Source organism: Heterodontus francisci, chromosome 4 (assembly GCF_036365525.1).
Source record: "Heterodontus francisci isolate sHetFra1 chromosome 4, sHetFra1.hap1, whole genome shotgun sequence".
In the NCBI taxonomy this organism is placed as follows: Eukaryota; Metazoa; Chordata; class Chondrichthyes; order Heterodontiformes; family Heterodontidae; genus Heterodontus; species Heterodontus francisci.
This window is the reverse complement of record NC_090374.1, coordinates 77,870,658-77,888,046: the sequence shown is the minus strand read 5'-3', so window position 1 is coordinate 77,888,046 and position 17,389 is coordinate 77,870,658.

Below are 17,389 nucleotides of genomic sequence, written 5' to 3'. Positions count from 1 at the left end.
TATTGTATGGATCTGGGTGTCAGCCAGAACAGTTGAAAGAAAGCACTGAGATATGTTCTGTTCTCCCCACCCCCAACCTTCCATACGTCTAAAGAAATTTGTACTCCATCTTATCAAGAATGCAGAGCTGTATTGGACACATGTGTGAACTTGGCAATTAGCTCATTAGTGGAAGGATGTCAGATGCCCTGAGGAATTTAGTCCAGTATTGGCACAGATATAGGAGATACTGATGATAGAAGTGCATCTATCATTCTTCCAACCCACGCTTAATATGCTAAGATAATACACATTGTCTATTATTATTATTGAATTTCGAAGATTTGTTGTCATATTTAGGAAACTATATATTACAAAGAATAATAAATAGCTGGCCGTGAGTTTAAATAAGTTGGAACCCTGGTACATTCATAAATTGCTCAATCTCCATTTATGCTTTATGATATCACAAGAATTGCTTGATTGAAATACAGTCTTGTAACTCACGGCCAGTTATTTATTACCCGGCATATGTTTTCCCATATGTGATCCCAAAGGCACAATAAGAACCTGGCACATCCACATACCACATTTTGTTTCTTCATGTGTATGGGTAGAAACAACAGAACTCTTGTGATAGAGCACTATTTGAGCAAAGTAACTCCAGAGGCATTTATCACCTGGTCATTCTTATTCCAGGATGAAGTATTTCCAATAGCTTTAGTACTTACATACTTGGCTAGCTATCGTTGGCTTAATGTATTTATATGTTGCAATGCTGCGTCTGTGTTCACTTAGAAAAGGTAGATTGCTATTTCAACACAGGGCTACAAAATGAAGAAAATATATGCAAGTCTGGAAACTCCCTCCAAGCTCCCTCATAAACTCATTCATTAAATTCTCACTTGCCCCTAATTTCACCCGCCACTCATTGTGGTACTTCTGCCACAATTAATCTGTTTAATTAATCTGTTTAACTGCTCCCTTGCCTCTATCTTGATCACAGCAAATGATTTGCTGCATATTGCCTTGTAACTTCCCTGGTATTTCCCCAATATCACTCCCTCATAGCAAGAAGAGTGGAAGCTTGAACGTGCCTGTGTACATCTGGCCAAGTCAACAATTAGCACCTTTGGCTTGACCATGCCAAGCATTACTGTGTTTAATTCTTTCCAGCCAAAACCATCTAGGTTTATTCTCCAGCCTCTTTCACCACTTCCCCCCTCCCCAGCCACCATGAATAACCCCTCCTTTCCCCCTCCAACTCTTCCATTCTCCTCCTAAACAGCAAATGCAAGTTGCTCATGGATTTCTTTGCCCCCAGAATTAAGATCAATCTTAGAGCTCCCCCGACACTTCCTCCCCTCCTCTTAATCTTCAACACACTCTAGCTGAGTACTACTATGGTTTACAGTTACTTGCCCATTTTTCCTGCCCCTGACCCCAAGCTCATAATTTTCATGAGAGCCAATTCCTTCTCCCTTGATTCCCAACCCACTCAATTCCCCATCTTGGCCTTTTTCGAACTATTGTTGTCAACTCCCTTCTCAAAAACCTACCCTCAGCTCACACACATTGTTCGGTTTCCAAACACCTTTTCATCTCAAGGCACCCAAATGTGCCATCACCAATCATCTGCTTCCTTCCTTGGACTGGAGACATATTGATTGACAAAGTTCTCCTGCACACAAATCAGACATTCCTCTCCTCCCTACCCTTAACATTATTTTTTCCCAATCTATATCAGGGGAATTAAAGTCTCTAGTTGCATTACCAATAATGCCACAAGTAAGATGGATAAGGGAAAACCAGTGAATGTAGTGTATTTGGTAACCCCCAGGATGTTGACAGTGGGAGATTCAGCATTCTTATTGCCATTGAATGTCAAGGGGAGATGGTTAGGTTCTCTCTTGTTAGAGATGGTCATTGCCTGGCACTTGTGTGGCACAAATGCTACTTGCCACTTACCAGCACAAGCCTGGACATTGAACTGATAAGTGGCAAGTAATATTTGTGCCACACAATGACCATCTCTAACAAGAGAGAATCTAACCATCTCCTTTTGACATTCAATGGCATTACAATCGCTGAATCCCCCACTATCACATCCTGGGGGTTACCATTGACCAGAAACTGAACTGGACCAGCCATATAAATACCATGGCTACAAGAGCAGGTCAGAGGGTAGGAATCCTGGGACAAGAAACTCACCTCTTAGCTCTCAAAGCCTATCCACTATCTACAAGGCACAAGTGAGGAGTGTGATGGAATACTCTCCACTTGCCTGGATGAGTGCCGCACCAACAACACTCAAGAAGCTCGACACCATCCAGAACAAAGCAGCCCGCTTTCCAGGATGAAACAGCTCACTTGATTGGCACCCCATCTACAAACATTCACTCCCTTAACCACTGATGCACAGTGGCAGCAGTGTTTACCATCTACAAGATGCACTGCAGCAAATGCACCAAGGCTCCTTAGACAGCACCTCCCAAACCCATGACCTTGATCACCTCGAAGGACAAGGGCAGCAGATGCATGGGAACACCATCAACTGCAAGTTTCCCTCCAAGCTACACACCATCCTGACTTGGAACTATATCACCGTTCCTTCAATGTTACTGGGTCAAAAACCTGGAACTCCCTTCCTAACAGTAGTGTTGGTGTATTTACTCCACATGGACTGCAGCGATTCAAGAAGACAGCTCACCACCACTTTCTCAAGGACAATAAGGGATGGGCAATAAATGCTGGCCTAGCCAGCGATGCCCACATCCCATGAATTAATAAAAAAACAACTTGGATTTTTTAAAAGCATTCAATAAGGTGCCACACAAGAGGTTATTATATGAAATTAGGACGCATGGGATTGGGAGTAATATATTAGCATGGATTGAGGATTAGTTAATGTACTGAAAGAGAGATTCAGAATAAATTGGACATTTTCTGGTTGGCAGGCTGTAACTAGCGGGGTTTTGAAAAGATCAATACTTGGGACTCAGCTATTTACCATCTATATTAATGACTTAGATGAGGGTACTAAGTGTAATGTATTCAAGTCTGGTGATGATACAAAGTTAGGTGGGAAAGTAGACAAAGAAGATGCAAAGAGGCTGCAGAGGGATATAGACAGGTTGAGCGAGTGGGCAAGAACATGGCAGATGCAATACAATATGACAAAGTGTGAAATTATCCACTGTGGTAGGAAAAAACTCAGAATTTTTCTGAGTGGTGAGAGACTGGGAAATGTTTGTATTCAGAGGGATCTCTGTGGGACAGGATTAATCTCCACTTGGAGAGGCAGGGATTAATCAGGGATAGTCAGCATGATTTTGTCAGTGGGAGATCGTGTCTAACTAACTTGATTGAATTTTTCAAGGCGGTGACTAGATGTGTAGATAAGGGTAAAGCAGTTGATGTAGTCTAGATGGACTTCAGTAGGACTTTTCATAAGGTCCCGCATGGGAGATTGGCTAAGAAGATCCCCATGGGATCCAGGGCAATTTGGCAATTTGGATCCAAAATTGGCTTAGTGGTAGGAGTCAGAGGGTAATGGTCGAGGGTTGTTTTTGCGAGTGGAAGCCTGTGACCAGTGGTGTACTGCAGGGATCGGTGCTGGGCCCCTTGTTGTTTGTAGTGTACATTAATGATTTAGACATGAATATAGGAGGCATGATAAGTAAGTTCACAGATGACACGAAAATTGGTGGTGTTGTAAATAGTGAGGAGGAAAGCCTTAGATTACAGGACGATATAGATGGGCTGGTAAGATGGGCGGAGCTGTGGCAAATGGAATTTAATCCTGAGAAGTATGAGGTGATGCATTTTGGGAGGACTAACAAGGCAAGAGAATATACAATGGATGGTAGGACCCTAGGAAGTACAGAGGGTCAGAGGGACCTTGGTGTACTTGTCCATAGATCACTGAAGGCAGCAGCACAGGTAGATAAGGTGGTTAGGAAGGCATATGGGATACTTGTCTTTATTAGCCGAGGCATAGAATATAAGAGCAGGGAGGTTATGATGGAGCTGTATAAAACGCTAGTTCGGCCATAGCTGGAGTACTATGTACAGTTCTAGGCACCACACTATAGGAAGGACGTGATTGCACTGGAGAGGGTGCAGAGGAGATTCACCAGTATGTTGCATGGGCTGGAGAATTTCAGCTCTGAAGAGAGACTGAAAAGGCTAGGGTTGTTTTCCTTAGAGCAGAGAAGGCTGAGGGGAGATATGATTGAGGTATACAAAATTATGAGGGGCATTGATAGGTTAGATAGGAAAAAAAATTTTCCCTTAGCGGAGGGGTCAATAACCAGGGGGCATAGATTTAAGGTAAAGGGCAGGAGGTTTAGAGGGGATTTGAGGAAATCTTTTTTAACCAGAGGGTGGTTGGAACCTGGAACGCACTGCCTGAAGAGGTGGTCGAGGCAACAACCCTCACAATATTTAAGAAGTATTTAGATTAGCACTTGAAACGTCATAGCATACAGGCCAAATGCTGGAAAATGGGATTAGAATAGTCAGGTACTTGATGGCTGGCACAGACACGATGGGCCGAAGGGCCTGTTTCTGTGCTGTATAACTGTATGACTATGACTCTAAGATACTTGCTGAGAAAATGATTCCCTTGACTTGGAAGTCTGGAACATGGGATCACAGTCTTAGAATAAGGGATCGGCCATTTAGGACTGAGATGAGGAGAAATTTCTTAACTCAAAGGGTTGTGAATCTGTGGCATTCTCTACCCTAGAGAGCTGCCAATGCCCAGTCATTGAATATATTCAAAACAGAGGTCAATAGATTTTTGGGTACGAAGGGAATTAAGGGACATGGGGATAGTGCGGGAAGGTGGAGTTGCGGTAGAAGTTATGCCATGAACACGTTGAACAGTGCAGCAGGCTTAAAGGGCCAAATGACCTACTCTTGCACCTATTTCTTAGGTTCTTATGTTCTACTCCATTTTTGTTGCACACCTTTGAAAGTTGCTCCTCCATCTCTCACTGGAGTTATATTACAAAAACTCTGAGAAATGTAACAGCACCCCTTCTGCTTCTTAACACAAGCCAAATAGATTCAGTCTATTCAAAACTATCCAGTAAAACATTTCTATTTAGAACTATAATTCATTCTTAATCAATACTACCATGCCCCCTCTTTTTTTCCTGCTCTATCATTCCTGAATACTTGATAATCAGTAATATAAAGAACCCTAGACTTGTTTGAGCCATGTCTCTGTTAATGCAGGCACGACATAATCCCATGAGGCAACTTGTGCTTGCAGCTCACCAATTACACCACAGACATTGGCGTACACACAATTTAATACATAGGAACAGGAGTTGGCCATTTAGCCCCTCCAGCCTGTTAAGCCATTCAATGAGATCATGACAGATCTGTGACCTAACTCCATATACCCAGCTTTGCCCTACATCCCTTAATATCTTTGGCTAACAAAAATCTATCAATCTCAGTTTTAAAGTTAACAATTGATCTAGCATCGATTGCTGATTGCAGAAGAGAGTTCCAGATTTCTACCACACTTTGCATGAAGAAGTGTTTTGTAATTTCACTCTTGACAGGTCTGGCTCTAATTTTTAGACTGTGCCTCCTAGACCTAGATTCCTCAACTGGAAGAAATATTTCTCCCAACCTATACTATCTGTTCTCCTTAATATCTTGAAAACTTTGATGAAGTTACCCCTTAATCTTCTAAATGCCAGAGAATACAACCTTAGTTTGTTAAATCTCTCCTCATCCTTTAACCCTTGGCATCCAGGTATCATTCTAGTAAATCTATGCTGCACTCCTTCCAAAGTCAAGCTATCCTTCCTAAGGTGGGGTGCTGAGAACTGCTCACAATACTCCAGATGAGGTCTAACCGGGGCTTTGTATTGCTGAAGCATGACTTCTACCCTGTGGCATTGTAGATATAAAGGCCAGCATTCTATTAACTTTTTTGATTATTTACTGTACCTGTTCATGACATTTAATGATCTGTGTACTTGGACCTCAACATCTCTTTGAACCTCCACTGTTTCTAGCTTTTCACCATTTAGAAAGTCCCCTGTTCTATCATTTTTAGGTCCAAAGTGAATGACCTCACATTTGCCTACTTTGAAATCCATTTGCCACAGTTTTGCCCAATTACTTAATCTATCAATATCACATTATAATTTTATGCTTCCACCTACAACATTTATAATAACGCCTATCTTTGTATCTCAGCAAATTTAGATATCTGGCTTTCTATGCCATCACCTAAGCTGATAACGAACACAGTAAATAGTTGAGGCCCCAAAACCGATCCATGTGGGACACCACTAGTCAGATCCTGACAATTAAAGTACTTTCTCATTATCCCTGCTCATTATCTCCTTTTGCTCAGCCAATTTCCTAACCAGGTCAATAATTTGTCTTCAATTCCATGAGCTGCAACTTTAGCTAACAGTCTCTTCTGAGGAAATTTATCAAATGCCTTCTGGAAGTCCATATAAAAAACATCCATAGGCATTCCCCTGTCCACTACTTGAATCACCTCTTTAAAAAAATGCACTCAGATTTGTCAAGCATGACCTACCTTTACAAATCCATGCTGGCTCTCTCTGATCAGCTGAAAAATTTCAAGGTGTTCAGTCACTCTATCCTTAATTAGAGACTCTCGTAGTTTCCAGACAACAAATGTTAGGTTAACTGGTCTATAATTCCCTGGATTCCCTCTGTCACCTTTCTTAAATAGCAGAAAGACATGCTCAATTTTTCAATCGAAAGGAATGGTTCACGAATTGAGATAACTTTGGAAGGTTACAGTTAGGGAATCTTTAATGTTCTCACCTACTTCCTTTAAAACCCTGGGATGGAAACCATCTGATCCTGGGGCTTTGTTGCTCTTTAGTGCCATTAATTGATCCATTACTGGTATCTCGCCTACCATAATTTTGTTGAGTCCCTATCCCTGATTCAATATTAGTTTCCTTGTGATATCTGACCTGCTGACCTCTTCTTCTACTGTAAATGCAGAGGCAAGGTTCACCAAGGTCCAGCATGTCCACCATTTCCTCATTTTCATTGACAATATCACTGTTATCAGTTTTCAAGTACCCACATTGCTTCTGACCACCCTCTTTTTTCCTAACATAACTATATAAATTTTTGTATTGTTTTTGATATCCTTTGCATGTTTCTTTTCATACTCCCTTTTCGTAGTTCTTACTATCTCCTTTGTCACTCATGGCTGCTCATTGTATCTTTCCCATTTTCCAGAATTTGTGCTATTTTTGCATTTTTGTTTGCTTTTTCTTTCAATTGTATGCTGTCTCTTACCCCTTTAGTTGTCCATGCTGCCTTTTTGGCAAGTAAAACTCTTGCCCTTTCGGGGTATAAACTGTTTCTGTATCATGTTAAATTCATTTTTGAACACATCCTACTGATCTTATGTCGTTTTACCCATTAACAGATCTGCCCAGTTTACTGTGGACAGTCTGTCTCCTCCCATTGAAGTCAGTTTTACAGAAATCTACAATATTAGGCTGGAATTTTATGTCAGGCCGGAGGCCCCACCACCGGCAGAAAATGTCATTGGTGAGCCCTCCTCTGCGGACCTGGAAGCCACACCGTAATTTTACATGGCCCAGGCCCTAAGTTGGCTTCGGGCAGGACTTCTGCCCTCTGAGGCAGGAAGTCCCGCCTACAAGTGCTGTTGGCCAATCAGCGAGCCAGCAGCTCAACAGTCCCAACAGCGCCACTGGGAGCAGTGGCCACTGCTGGGCCTGCACCCAGCCAGGATTGGCAACGTGGACGAGGCCCCGTAATACATGTGTGAGGCCACATCAGGCACAATTGACTGGGCTTTGGCACAGGGTCCCTGATCAGGAGGGCCCCCCACAGCCTGTAAGGAGGCCACCAGGTTTTACTGGGCAGCCTTCTGAGCTACTGACCCACCCGCTCACCACTGGTAATATTCTAGCAGAGCCAGGAGGAGACCCTTATGTGGCAATTTTTTGGCCAATTAAGGGCCTTAATTGGCCTAAGGTGGGCAGGCAATTTGTCACCTTCCCCACCACCGGTAAAATTGCAGCGGGAGTGGGCAGGTGGCAAGAATGACACCCCCAGCCTCCCACACATTTTTACAGCACCCTCCCACCCCCTGCTTCCAGCCCACTTTCGCTGGGGGGGGGGGGGGGGGGGGGGATGTAAAATACCAGCCACAGTAGCTGTTTCACTTTTCTCCCTTTTAAACACTATGTTGAACTCAAACACATTATGATGGCCATAAGATAAATTTTCACACACCATGAGGCTGCTAACTAAATCTGGCTCATTACTCATTACTAAATCTAATATGGCCTGCCCCTTTGTTAGTTGTATGATACATTGGGCCCGATTGTGCCAGAAAATTGTCCTGGACAGGCTCAAGAAATTAACTATCTTTCTGACCTGTGCTAATCTGCTTATCTCAATCTATATAAAAGTTAACATCCCCCATTAAAACCAATCTGCCTTTGCTACATGTTTGTCTAATTTCTACATTTATACCTGCCACCACTCCACAGCTATTACCGGGGGCCTATATACAACTCCCACTATGGCCTTAAATCCTTTTCAATATCTCCAGTACCTGCTATTTCTCAATATATCCTCTCTCATCACTGAGGTTGAAGGACAATAAGGGTTAACGTCTTCTTTGAGATTCTGCTGAAGTTACAAATTTCAGTGGAAACAGACAATCGCATAGCCCAGTCAAAAATCAAGGGTGCAATAAGCATATATATCTTGCAACCATAATAGAAGAAGGGATTGGCACCAGATGACCTCAAGAATCAGACAATGGAAGGAGATGGTTTTTCATGTTTGTGCTTTTGGCTAGGGCTGTTCATTATTCTGTCATTAACACTCCCTCTGCACTAATGCTTGTCTTTTACCACACCAGAAGCCCACTCTCTTTGCCTTTGCCCCATGACCTCCTTGTCAGTTAATCTCTCTGCCCCTCTGTCCTATCACACAACTTCCCTTTTGTTCTCTTTCCCCCTCACCCCTGCTTTACTTGCTTAAAACGTATTACATTTCTAACCTTTGTCAGTTCTGATGAAAGGTCACAGACTTGAAATGTCAACTCTACTTCTCTCTCCACAGATGCAGCAAGCTAATGGGAGAGAGAGAGAGAGACCGCGGCAGAGGAGAGCAGGGGAAAAGAATCAAAAAGTGACATCAGAGTGAGGTCACAATCAACAGAGAGAGCAGGGAAACTGAAAGCCAGCCGGGGTGATTATACTGGTAAGCTTTTAATTTAACCTAAATCAATCAAATATGAAATAAGACTTCTTCAATTCATTAGTATATAAACTAAAAACTAAGGCAAATTTTATAATTTATAATAGAGAGAGAGGACAGCAGGGAGTGTATTAGTTCAAATTAGGACAACTTAATACATAAGCTGTATTTAGTATTGTTAGGGTTTATCAATATTCGTAAGGTTTACTAATAGTATTAGTATTGGCAAAGCTTTATTAGCATTGGTAAGGTTTATTACCAGTGGAAAGGTTTACATATCTATGCAATCAAGAAAAGTATAACTTTAGTTGTCGGCGGTACTAGCATATAATAAGCATAGTAAATTCTGCAATACATAGGAATTATTCAAAGTTAATTAAGAAAGTAATTAAACTAAATTAACTAATAGCATAAGTAATAATGGCAGGAGAGGTGTTATGTTGCAGCTGTGGTATGTGGGAGCTTCTGGATACCAAGGTGATCCTGGACAAACATGTCTGCAGAAAATGTAAGCAACTAGAGGAATTCCGGATCAAGATTATTGATCTGGAAGCCAAATTGCAAACACTGCGCAACATAAGGGAGGGGGAGAAATACCTGGACACTTTTTTCCGGAGGACGGTCACAACTATTAGAACAGGGTCATCTGTTTTGGTCAGCAGTGAGAGGCAGGAGGATGTGACCATGAGTGAGGCAGGTAAAGGGACTGAGCAGACAGGAAATCAGGAGCCTCAGACTTTGCAATTGTCACACAGGTTTGAGATGCTCTCAACCTGTGTGGACGAAAGTGAGGTCTGAAAGGTGGATGAGCAGACTGGCCATGGCACTGTGGTACAGGAAACCATTCAAGTGGGGGGAGCAAAAAGAAATACAGTAGTAGTAGGAGATAGTATAGTGAGGGGGATTGACACTGTTGTTCAGCCGAGAGCGTGAGTCCGAAAGGTTGTGTTGCCTTCACAGGGCTGTGGTTCAGGACGTTTACTCAGGGCTGGACAGGAACTTGGAGTGGGAGGGGGAGGATCCAGTTGGCCTGGTCCATGTAGGTACCAATGACATAGGTAGGACTAGGAAAGAGGTTCTGCTTAAACGGTATGAGGAGCTAGGCACCAAATTGAAGAGAAGAACCTCAAGATTAATAATCTCTGGATTACTACCTGAGCCACATGCCAATTGGCAAAGGGCACATAAGATTAGTGAAATGAATACGTGACTCAAAGACTGGTGTGGGAGAAGTAGACTTCGGATCGTGGGGCACTGGCACCAATACTGGGGAAAGTGGGGGCTGTACCGTTGGGACAGTCTACACCTGAACCATGCTGGGACCAGTATTCTAGCAAACCATATAACTAGGGAAGTAGAGAGGCTTTAAACTAAACAAGGTGGGAGAGGGATCAAGCTTGGGTAGATGTAACAAATCAAAGGGTAGAGTCAAGGCAGGAGAGCAGAATAGTAATATGGGAAATGAAGGTTAGAGAATGTCAGGAACGGACAGAGAGAAAAACCTAAGACCGCACCAAAAGTCAAGACTAGATGTTACAAAGATAACAAAAAAAAGGCTCTGTATCTGAATGCAAGTTGCATTCATAACAAAGTAGACGAATTGATAGCGCACATTGAAGTAAATAAATATGATCTGATAGCCATTAGGAAGACATGGCTATAGGATGACATGGATTGGGTCCTAACTATTGAGGGGTTTGTGACATTCACGAGGAATAGGAAGCTAGGTAAAGGTGGAGGGGTAGCACTGTTAATCAAGGCTGGCATTGGTGCAATAGTTAGAGATGACCTAGGTTCAGATCATCAGGATGTAGAATCAGTTTGGGGGGAGATGAGGAATAGTAGAGGAAAGAAGACACTAGTGGGAGTGGTCTACAGGCCCCCTAACAATAATCATGATGTAGGATGAAGTATACAAGAAAAAATATTGGGTGCTTGTGATAAAGGGATGGCAACAATCATGGGTGATTTTAATCTACATATAAACTAGAAAAATCAGATTGGTAATAGTAGCCTGGATGATGAGTTTATAGAATGCTTTCGAGTAGCTTCTTAGAACAGCACATTCTGGAACCAACCAGAGAGCAGGTTATATTAGACTTGGTATTGTGTAATGTGACAGGATTAATTAACCTCAGAGTAAAGGCATCTCTAAGTAGCAGCGACTACAATATGATTGAATTTTACATCCCATTTGAAAGAGAGAAGAGTGGGTCCAAGACTAATAATTTGAACTCAAATATGGGCAACTATGTGGGCATGAAAGCTGAGCTAGCTGAAGTGTTACTCGATTAGGAGATAGATATAGAGAAGCAGTGGCAAGCATTTAAGGGGATATTTCAGAATACTCAGAGTAAGTGTATTCCTAACATAAAGAAAAATTGTAAGGGGAGGACCCACCATCTGTAGTTCACTAAAGGAGTTAGGAAAGCATCAAACTTAAGGAAAAGCATATAATTGTGCAAAGATGAGTGGTAGGTCAGATGATTGGTCAGAATATCAAGAACAGCAGAGAATGACTAAAAGCTTAATCAGAAGAAAGAAATTAGAGTATGAGAGGAAGCTAGCTAGAAATGTAAAAACAGATAGCAAGCGTTGCTATAGGTATTTAAAAGGAAGAGTAAGTAAAGTGAGTGTTGGTCCTCTAGAGCGTGAGAATAGGGAGTTAATAGTAGATAATAAGGAAGTGGCTTAAATATTTTGCTTCTGTCTTCATTAAAGAGGATACAAAAGTAATAGCTGTAAATCAGGAAATGGAAGGAAGAGACTAACTTGGTGAAATTACAATTGTCAGGGAAGTGGTACTGAGCAAACTGATGGAGCTGTGGGCTGACAAGTCCCCGGGTCCTGATGGGCTTCATCCTAGGGTCTTAAAAGAGGTGGCTAATGAGGTAGTAGATGCGTTGGTGTTAATTTTTCAAAATTCGCTGGATTCTGGAAAGGTTCCATCATACTGGAAAGTATCAAATATAACCCCTCTATTCAAGAAGGGGGAGAGGCAGAAAACAGGTAACTATAGGCTTGACGTCTGCCGTGGGGAAGCTGTTCGAATCGATCATTCAGGAGGCTATAACTGGGCAATCAGAAAACTCAAGGTAATCGAGATAGTGACCATGGTTTTGTGAAAGGGAAATCATGTTTAACCAATTTATTGGAGTTCTTTGAAGGAGTAACATGCGCTATGGATAAAGGGAAGTCCGTTGACGAACTGTACTTGGATTTCCAGAAGGTATTAGACAAGGTGCCACATAAAAGGTTATTGCACGAAATAGGAGCTCATGGTGTAGGGGGTAACATATTAGCATGGATAGAAGATTGGCTGGTTGGCAGAAAACAGAGAGCATGCATAAATGGGTCCTTTCCTGATTTGCAGGATGTGACGAGTGGAATCCCGTAGAGGTCTGTGTTGGGGCCTCAACTTTTTACAATTTATATCAATGACTTAGATGAGGGGAGCGATGGCATGGTAGCTAAATTTGCAGATGATACAAAGATGGTAGAAAAGTATGTTGTGAAAAGGACATAAGGAGGTTGCAGACCAATATAGCTAGGTTGAGGGAATGGGCAAAAATCTGGCAGATGGAGTATAACGTGGGAAAATGTGAAGTTGTTCACTTTGGCAGGAAGAATAAAAAAGCAGAGTATTACTTGAACGGAGAAGGACTGCAGAATACTGAGGTGCAGAGGGATCTAGGTGTTCGAGTGCATGAGTCACAAAAAGTTAGTATGCAGGTACAGCAGGTAATAAAGAAGGCTAATGGAATGCTATCCTTTATTATGAGAGGAATTGAAAATAAAAGTAAGGATATTATGTGTCAGTTATATAGTGCATTGATGACACCACATCTGTAATACTGTGTGCAGTTTGGTCTCCGTATTTAAGGAAGGATGTAAATGCGATGGAGGTGGTTCAGAGGAGGTTTACTAGATTGATACCTGGAATGAGTGGGTCGTCTTATGAGGAAAGGTTGGACAGATTGGGCTCATTTTCACTGGAGTTTAAAAGAGTGAGGGGAGACTTGATTGAAGTATGTAAGATCCTGAATGGTCTTGACAAGGTGCATGTGGAAAGGATGTTTCCTCGTGGGTGAGTCCAGAACTAGAGGGCACTGTTTTAAAATTAGGGGTCACCCTTTTAGGGCAGAGATGAGGAGAATTTTTTTCTCTCGGAGGATTGTGCAACTTTGGAACTCTCTGCCTCAGAAGGTGGTGGAGGCGGGGTCAGTGAATATTTTTAAGGTGGAGGTAGATAGATTCTTGTTAGGCAATGGTAGATCGGAGTGTGGAATTTGAGACACAAACAGATCAGCCATGATCTTATTGAATGGCAGAGCAGGCTAGTGGGGCCGAATGGCCTACTTCTGCTTGTAATTTGTATGTTCGTATGTCCTGCTGAGTATTTCCAGTACTTTCTGTTTTTATTTCAGATTTCCAGAACCTGTAGCATTTTGCTTTTATTATAAGGAAGGAGATGGGCTCAAGTATTGTATAAATCTAAAGATTGAAGAGGTGTGAAAGACTGGTCTTCCTGAAAAGAAGGTATATCAAGAATGAGGACATAAGTTGCCAATCAGAACTAAAGGGTTGGAGCATTGCCAAATTTGGAGACGAGATGGCCCAGCCAGCAGCAAGAAATGTATAAATGTACACAGAGATCGGGGTATGTCATTGTTCCTGCAGGCAGTCAAGGAAGACGGTAGAGCATGGTCAACTCCACCGATGGATCTACGAGCACCATCAGCAGACCAACCGAGGGGTGATTCTAAGTCTTAAGTTAGGAAATTAAGTTGGGAAATTAAGTTAGGAATAGGGAGTTTTACCTATGTTTAGCCTCTAACAAGACAGGGTCCTGGGTCACGAAACTGTAGTTGCAGCTGTAACTTGTGATTGCTGAGTGTAACCCTTCCCTAAGAATTGTGGATAATTCAATATAGTAATTGTGAGTTATCAGAAGAAACTAGTTTCGTGGTTATTCTGTTCAACTTATACATTGTGTAATTCTGGTGTCACGAACTTGAGTGTGGGGAGGCGGGTCTTCAATTGAGGATGAGAATCCCCTACAACGTGATATCATCCTTAATCATTCAGGCTACTCTTCCCCCTCTACCATTTTCCCCATTCTTCCTGTAGACCTTATAACTGGTGTATTTAGTTTCCAGTCCTGACCATCTTGCAGCCATAATGGCTACCATGTCATATCCTCAAATTCATTAAATATTTTCCTTATACTCTGTGAGTCTGTACAAAGAACCTCCTTCACTACTTTTGCTATTTTCCTCAATCTGGTCCCTGCAATTTTGGGGATGTTTCTAATTTTACTGTTGTTTATACATCTTTGTCTTTGGATCTTATTGCTGCTCCTTTCTGCAATTTTCCAATTGCCCTCCGCCTGCCAAATACATTTAAAGCCTCCCCCAACTTGTTAACCTCTCAGTGATAACATTGGTATCGGCTCTGTTTAGGTACATCCCAACCATGTTGTACAGGTGCCCTTTCCCTCAGAACTGGTTCCAGTGTCCCAAGAATCTGAAATTCTCCTCGTGTTCTGCTTCTCCAGCCACACAGGAGTCCTTCCAGCTTTCATTTAACAAAAATTGAGTATTAATCCTCTGTTTCTGCCTATGGTGTATTAGCTTGCCTTATCATTCTCAAACAATTCACAGTGTTTGTTACAGTTGACAGTGTTATTCTCCTCCAACACCTCACTTCAAACGTCTAGCTACAGCTCTGTGGGACTACTGTTACACGATTGCCCTTACACCTATCTGAACAGCCAACGTATCTTGCGTAATGCTTTAAAGCCCACATTCAATCCATCATCAAGAGTGCTTACTTCCATGTCTGCAATCGTGCCCTACATTGCTAAGGCCCTTATTCATCTTCACTCCTTCACTGTCATAAGATACTCAAGTGTACATTGGCCAAATCAACAATCAGCAGGCCTGGCTTGACCATGTCAAGTATTAGCATGTCACCTCTACATTTTACTACTCTAAAGCTCACCTTGCTGGCCTTCCTTCCTCTAACTTCCATAAACTTCAACTTGTCCAAAATTTTTCTGCGTATACCTTGTCCTGCTCACCAGTCACCATAGTGCGTGTTGACGAATACTGGCTCGTCATTCTTCAAAGCACTCAATTCAAAATCCTTGTCCTTATCTTTCTTTGTTGCAGCCAATTGCTGCAATCTCCTCCAGTCCTTCAACCACTCCCAAACATTCTAATATGGAAAAAATCCATGAGCCACTACTCCCTCGAACCAACTTCCTATCCATGTTGTCACACTCCTGATAAAGCCATGTGCCTCGATTTTATCCATTAGTCTCAGATGTAGGACTTTATCAAACACTTTTTAAAAATCCATATTGACAATTCAATTAAATTTGTCAGACACTGACTTTTACAAACATTTGCTAACTGTATTTTATATACCATGTCATTCCAATTGAACATTAATTTAATTCCTTATAATGGCTTTTTATCCACTACTATAATTATCTAGTTTTTTGAACACTGGTTTTATATCGCCAATCCTCCTCTAATCCAACTGCCATATCCTAGAATGTTTGAAAGATTCTGGTCTGAGTCTCTGTATTTTCCTTTCAGAATTCCCTCAGTATTCTAAGATGTCACCAAGGCTCGTGCTTTTCCCACACTGATTTGCACTAAAGGGGCTGAATTTAGTCGCGCCAGCGGGGCTCCCAGCACCGGGCTGAAAAGGTGGTGAGAATCCTGCCTCGGCCATTTGGAGCCTCCCCACCACCACTAACCCCACCCGGCCGGCCAATCAGAGCGCCAGCAGCTCAGTAGTATCGGCAATGCCACCGAGGGCGGTGGACACTGCCAGTACTGCAAGATGCATTGGATCCAGGCCCAGCGCTGGTGTTCCAGACCAGAGGTGAGTGAGGTGGGGTTGCTGGGGCCAGACCAGCAGGCCCTGGCAATTGTTGGGGGGAGGCTGAACATTTAGTACAGGTGGAGGGGGGTTCACAGAGGTGCAGTGTTTGCTGGTGGGGGCCCTCCATGTGCCACAGGTTTCCCATAGAGGAGGGCCCCCCACCCCAAGCCCGCAGGGAGGCTGGCTCGTTTTACTGGGTGATCTCCCCACGTGGCAGAGGCCCCTCCACCACTGGTTAAATCCCAGTGGTGGTGGGAGGAGGTCCTTAAATGGCTGGTAATAGGCCTCAAGGACCTCAATTGGCCTCTGGATGGGAAGGCGACGGGTCCTCTTCCCCCGCCTCCTGCCACCCGCCACAATTCTATGGGAACCCCCACCCCCTAACTCTTCTCTGCGGAGGGCCCATTAAATTCATCCCAAGGATTTGTACCATATCCTTATCCAATTACTCTGCCTCCTCCTCTTATACCATTGACTACTACACTCCCTTGTAAAATTTGAGGTAAAGTATTAATTTTGTCTCTGCCATTCCTTCATCGGCCAAGAAATTTTCCTTCTTCTCTCTAATGGGTCCTCCACTTACTTTAATATTTTATTTGTTTTTAAAATCCTTTCCCTACCAATCTTTCTTCATACTCTCTTTATCTAATAATTTTTGCTTCCTTTCTATATAATCTTCACTGTTTGATTTTATTTTATATTTTTAGCCCTAATTTAGTCAGATACCTTTCCTTAAGTTCCATTTTGATTTTACTTTCTCTACTTATCCAAGGAACTCTAGGTTTTGCTGTCCCCTTTAATTCTTGTGGGAATATATTGTCATGCAGGCCCCCACCTGCCAAGAATGAGGCATATTAATTTTGTCATATGAACATTAATTTTAAACTTACTGGGAAGAAGAGAAGGCCTGTTTCAAGGGCTGCCAGACACTTAGCTGAAAAACATTTGCATACTAACAGGAGTGCTTGTGGAGACAAAAGGACCATTCCCCTACACATTCAACGCACAATGGATTTTGATCACCAGACATTGAAGGTGTAAGGAACAGCATTCCAGAGACTGCTAAGGTGATACAATTCACAAAAAAGCCAAGACTGGTTAAATCAGCTGGTCACATGACTAACTGGCTAGACCAGGGCTTTTTGAACTAGCCACAGAGTTTTTGAACTCAAAGAAAGACTTTTTGCTCCTGGAGTGAGAAGACCTCTCCTATCTGCTCCCATCTCTTTCTCACAAGCCTCTGGAC